Source organism: Trichosurus vulpecula, chromosome 8 (assembly GCF_011100635.1).
Source record: "Trichosurus vulpecula isolate mTriVul1 chromosome 8, mTriVul1.pri, whole genome shotgun sequence".
NCBI classification, from domain to species: Eukaryota; Metazoa; Chordata; class Mammalia; order Diprotodontia; family Phalangeridae; genus Trichosurus; species Trichosurus vulpecula.
Window position 1 is genome coordinate 149,640,012 of NC_050580.1, and position 6,711 is coordinate 149,646,722.

Below are 6,711 nucleotides of genomic sequence, written 5' to 3' on the forward strand. Positions count from 1 at the left end.
CATCTCACTCTCCTTTAGGTCAGTATCCTTGAAGACTGTCCTAGGTCCTCTTCTCCCTCTATACTATTTGGCTTGATGATTCCAATTATTTCTGCGCAGACGCTTGTCTGATGTATTTGTCCAGCCCTAACCTCTCCCCTGAGAGATCTCGCAGACATTTTGAAATGCAACTGGTCCAAAATTTTGTCCCAAACTCTCCCTCACTTTTCCTAATCCCTATTACTTACTGTCAAGAGTATCATCATTCTCCCAGTTACCCAGGCTTACAACCTAGTTATCCTTTACTCCTTACTTGTCTCTCATGTCCAATCAGTTGCTAAATCTGGGCATTTCTACACTGTTAACATCTCTCATATATATCCCCTTCCCTCCTAATACTGCCACCACTCTGGTACAGGTCCTCATCATCCCACGCCTGGGCTGCTGCAATGGCCTACTGGTTGGTCTCCCTGCCTCAAATCTCTCTCCCTACTCCAGCAGGCTCTCTTCCTCCACTTGGCTCTCAAACTGATCTTCCTAAAGCATAGACCTGACTATATCACACTGCCCCCTTCAATAAACCCCAGTAATTCCCTTTTACTTCCAGTATCAAATATAAAATCTTTGGCAGCAAAGCTCTCCATAACTGTCCCTTCTACCTTTTCAGTTTTCTTATACCTTACTCTCCACCACGAATGCTTCCATCAAATGACACTGGACTCCTTGCATTCCTTGTATAGATATTGCATTTCCTGACAATGCATTTTCACTGGCTATCTCCCCCCACCCCTTCATCTCCACCTCCTGGTTTTTTTCATGTCTCAGTTTAAGTCCCCATCTTCTGCAAGACGTCTTTCCTAGTCCTCCATATTCTTACGATCTTCCCTCTGTGATTATCCCCAATGTAGTATGTATCTTCTTTGTACATAATTATTTGCACATTGTTTTCCCCATTAGACTTGTGAGCTCCTTGAGAGGGGTGGCTGTTTTTTGCTTTTCTTTGAATCTCCAGATTTTAGCACAATGCCTGGCCCATGGTAGGTGCTTAATAAATGCTTGTTAATTTGACATGAATGTAATATAATATTACTGTGCTATAAGAAATGAATATGATGATTATGGAAAAGCATGGGAAGACATATGAAATGATGCAAGTGAAACAACTAGGAAAGTTATATACTTAATTGCTACAACAAAGAAAATGGATGATGGACAACAACAATTGAATACTGTGAGATTATAAGGACCAAGTTTGGCCCCAAAGAAAGGGTATAGAACTCCCAAACCAAATGTGGAACACTGCTTATAATGCCAAACTTAAAAAAATATATTGGTTTTATTAAATTTTTTCCTCTTTTGAAAATTTTTGATTATAGAGAATGGGTCTTGGGGAGGGATATTTGAGGTATAAAAACAAAAGATAAAATTTTAATAAAATGATGGGCCAAATGGAATAGGATAACATTTAACTACAGGAGTACAAGGTTAGGGAGTCATTGTTAGACAACAGTTCATCTGCAGAGGACCCAGGACTTGGAACCTCAGTACGAGTCAATAGTATAACTTGGGAGTCCCCCAAAACTAATACAATTTTAGTCATAGTGTCCAGAACAAACACTTTGAGTCAGACCACCTGGGTTTAGGTCCCAGCTCCAATACTTCCTAGGGATGTGACCTTATGCACATCACTTAGTCAATCTGGGCCTCAATTCCCACATTCATAATTTGTACCATCTACCTCACAGGGTTATTTGAAAAAAATGGATTTGTAAACTAGTATGTAAATGTGAAGTATTATTAGCCTACCGTCTTATGAGATTATCTTAAATTTTTCTTCCAATGATAGAATTCTATATTTTAAAATATCTTTTGGCTTTAACTACCTCAATATATCCCACTTACTCTCAATTAGCCAAGCCCTTATATCACCTTATATCAAAGAATAAAAAACAAAGAAGAGAAAAAAAGCAGATCAGGAAAACCAGGTAACCTGGTAACTACATCTGCCAGTATTTGCAGGATTCTACACTCAAGAGTTCCCACCTCTGCAAAGAAAGGACATATTATTTTCTCAACTCTTCCAGTGCCAATTTTATATCATAATTACAAATCATTCTAAAATTCTCTGATAATATGCTATAATGATGCTAGATAGGGCTGAACCTATGGTCTCTACAACTTAAATCTCCAGTTCTACTCACCCCTTTTGCCAGCAACAATTATGCCCTCACAAAATACTGATACATTCGTAGTTGCTGGACCTAAAACTTTCCTTGTCTTATCATTGTAATATTAAAGATAACAGTTGGACCAAATACATAATGAATAATCTGCATCTCCTTGAAATGGATACCACTGATATGCTGACATTTGTATTTTTAATTATGCGACAACAAATGGTAGGCATATTCCCTAATTCTTTACAAGAACAGGGTACATTTATTACCTATATGTTCCAGCTGCCCCTAATTCACAACTGTTTGTAGCATACTTTTCAAGACAGAAGCCCACTTAAGCACAAGGAGACTGCATGGCTAGGATACAAAAAAAATCTGTTGATTTAACAGTTTGCAAGAGGGGCTTGGCAGCTGTTGTGGGTAGGGTCCACCAGATGGCTCTCACAATACTGTCATCTGTTAGAAACTCAGTTGAAAACCAGAACATCTATGAAGTATGCTTTTAACAACCCTATGGATTCTCAGAATTTCCAAAGCAATGTCTTACTGTCAGCCTCACATACTGTAAAAACTTCATGCTGAATAGGCATGTGAAAGACAAATGGGAACAGAAAACCTTTTTTTTTTTTAAGGAGTAATCTCAATTTAAAGCTGTCATTATTTGAAAGATTCCCAGGAAGACAAACAATTGCAGCATTATGAAACTACATTATATCAAAGGACCCAAGGCAGAATACTAATGCCAATTTCTCATTGTCAAAACCAAATCTGCCTTGTACAGTGTATTGGGTGTTTTTTTGTTTTTTTTAGGGAAAAAGTTTTATTTCTGTCTTGTTTTTACAAGAGTAATTTCCGGATATACCTTCCCTCCCTCCCCCAACTGATCTCTTGGAACAAAGAAAGAGTTAAGCAAATTACTGAGAGTGATTGAATCCAACAGCATATGTAATGTTCTGCTTAGTCCCTTGCCTCTATTGAGGGGAGGATATGCTACATTATCTGTAACCTTTTCAGTTACTCAATTTTCATTTACATTGGTGTAGATTCTGCTTATTTTACTCTGCATCAATTCCCAACATCTCCCCATGTTTCTCTGAATTTCTCATCTTACTGCACAATAACATTCCATTACTTTCACATACCAGCTTTTCCGGCTCTTCCTCAGTTGATGGGTACCCACTTTGTTTCCCATTCCTTACTACCAGAAAGGTTACTGTGAATATTTTGATATAGGGCTCTTCTTTCTGGGTCCCTAGCTCTGGGAATATATGCCCATTAGTAGGATTGCTGAGTCAAAGGAATAGGAACTGTTTAGTCACTTTTCTCACATAATTCCAAAATGTCTTCCAGACCAATTCACAGCTCCAAACAGGGCCTTTATTAGTGTGCTTGTCTTTTCATAATCCCTCTAATGCTCGTGACTTCCCCCCTTTATCCTCTTTGCCAATCTGCATCACATGAGGTAAAACTGCAGTTGTTTTCATTTGCATACACCAATGTTGCATTGTGCTATTGATCATGGACAAAGTTCAGAAGTTGTAGAGCTAAAAAAAAAATTGGATGGCTGTTCTAGTCTTCCATAAATGTTATTTAACAAGGATTTATACAAAACATCATATAAGGTACTACAAATAGAGTGGTGGTATGTGATAACACACATGTTCCCAAGCTGGGATATCAGCTTATCAAAGGAGCCCAGGGAGTATTTGAAAAATGATATGATCCTATTGAAATAAATCTATTTTGTTTCTTATGTGCAGAGGCATGGTGAACTCAAGGATTTGTTTATTCTCACACTGAATAGGGAGTACAGAGAAGCCTACTGAAAGCCAAGAAGCATGGGGATGGAGAAAGGTTGGGAAACCCTGGTGTAATGTACAGAGAACTGGCTGGATTCAAGTAGAATCTCTGACATACTGACAGGCTGTGTGACCCTGGGTAAGTCACTTCTCAATGCTCTAGGCCACTCTCTAACACTGTAAGTTATGGAGAAGGTGCTGACCTTCATGAGTGGAGGGAGCTCCTCACCAGGAACTCTCTATATATTTGAAATCATAGGTTCCATCCTCATTCCTAATTAAATGATTACACACCCACACACACACAGAAGCCAGGAGACTTGAGTTCCAGCACACCTTTTATCTGTTGAATTCTATGCAACTTCAGATGATAAGGTGGAACTATATTGAATAACATTATCCAGTAATCCAAGTTCCTTGGCTAAAGGATAATAGTATATTAAAGCTTTAAAAAAAAAAACTTTTGAGGAAGAGAAATAAGAAAAAAAAATTAAAATAAGGTGCACCTAAAATATATATAAGGCTACAAAATGTTTTCTCAAGGAAAATATTCTTAAGTTATAAGTTTATCGGGTTCTTTACTATCTAAAAGCTAGTGCTGGTATCCAGAGGAAAAGATGATTTTTGTGCTATAAAAATTGCAATAAATTCATTGTTTAGTGTGACTAAAATACAAACTAGGAAAATTATTTTCATAGAATGTTTCATGAAAGCTGTATGGGGGCATAATTTTTAAACGGATGCTGTTACTAGACAAAGTTCAGAAACTACTTCCATAATGTTACCGTGACAACCAAAACAGCTGTAGTTCCAGATAATGAGGTAATAAGCTTAGAACTTAGAGATAATAAGCTTAAAGCTTAGAGGCAGCTGGTGGCTCAGTGGATAGAGCACTTGGCCTGGAGTCAGGAAGTCCTGAGTTCAAATCCAACTGCAGACACTTCCTGGCTGTGTGACCCTGGGTCACTGAACTTCCGATTGTCTCACGAAAGGATCCATGGGAGAAGGAAATGGCTAACTACTCCAGTGCCTCTGCCAAGAAAACCTCACGAACAGCTATAGTGCACAGGGTCACAGAGTTGGACACCACTGAATGACCACAAAGTGTAGACCAAGAAGAGCAGTCATTATTAGTTCCCTGCCAACCTGGAAGGTCTCTGGTTGGGCCAGAATGATTTAACATCAGGGCTTTGAGGCATAGATGGCTTTATCTATAATAATAACGATGATAGTTAACATTTATATCGCGCTTCCCGTGTGTCAGGCACAGTGCCAAGTGCTTTACAAACAGCATCTCATCTGATGCTTACAACAACCCTGAGAGGTAGACACTATCATTACTTCCATTTTACAATGAGGAAACTGAGGCAGATTACACGACTTACTCACAGCTAGTAAGTATCTGAGGCTGGATTTGAATAAGAACACGGCTAGCAAGTGAATGAGGTCCAGGCCCAGTACTCTGTCCCCTGAGCTACCTAGCTGCCTCAGATGGGGAGGGGGGTAGGGATAACTAACACACTGGAGGAATGATAAAATTCAAAATTCAAAAAGACCTTGGTAGGCTACAACAGGCCAAATACAGCAAGATGAAATTTAACAGGGTTAGATGTATGGTGAGACAGCAGCTTGTCTGAAAAAGGACTATGGGGTTAAGTGGACTTCCAGCTGATATGGCAGCGACATGTGACAGAGCTAGGAGAATCTGAAGTCTGCACTGACAGGGACCTTGCTCATATCACATCTGAAGTATCACTAAGTTTGGGAGTGAGGGAGGCACATTTTGGGAAAGTCATGCAAAAGCTGGAGGATGGAAAAAGGGGGCTGTGACTGTAAAGGGCCTTGAAATGATGCCATATGTGGATGGGCTAATAAGAGCTGAGGACGTTTGACCTAGAGAAGTGTGAAATTGAAAATTGATTTTAATTCTATTTTGTTAAGACTTAATCAAGCTAGCATAGATTTAATATTCTCCTTCCCAAATCCCTTGCTGTTGCAAGTTCACTCAGGTAACCTCAGGTTCACCAATCACCCACTTTCCTCAGAATCTTGACTAACCTAAGGGTCAATTTCAATTTAAAACTGTTGTAGCAACTCCTATTGCCTGCAGACTAATCCCATCACCTGAGAACTGATCTCATCGCCCTATGATGAAATGGGGAGCCGAGGTGACATTCATCTTATCTCATTAAAATGTCTAGCCAATCAGAAGACACACCTGTGTTGCTTGAGATTTTGCTCAGTCATCTTGTTCATCACTATAAAAGACTGTATCATCCTTAATTTGTGGTCTTTAGTCATTGAGAGACCATGGATCCCATTTATTGGTAAATGCTCACCCTTCTAATAAATGGATGGTGCTTGGAATTTATCTCTCAGAATTTCTCTTGGGACAGAAAAGCCTGAGGAGGCTATGAAAGCTTCCTTCAAGTAGTTAAAGGACGGTTATGAGAGAAGTTGAACTTGTGCTACTTGAAGCCAGAAGGAAGAACTAGGAGCAAGAGATGGAAGCTACAGAGTAATGTAAAGAAATATTTCCTAAGATGACAACTATCCAAAAGTGAAATGGGCAAAGACTAGAGACTACTTGTTGGGCCTGCCAAATGATTCTTGTTTAGTTGTGGGTGGGACCAGATGGCCTCAAGGCCTGTTCAATTCAGAGATTCTAAAATTCCCCTACAATATGGGCAGTGAATTCTCTTCAGGCCAAAGGCAGAGTGTGGACCTTTGGTAAGTGTAATTTATGTGATAATTGG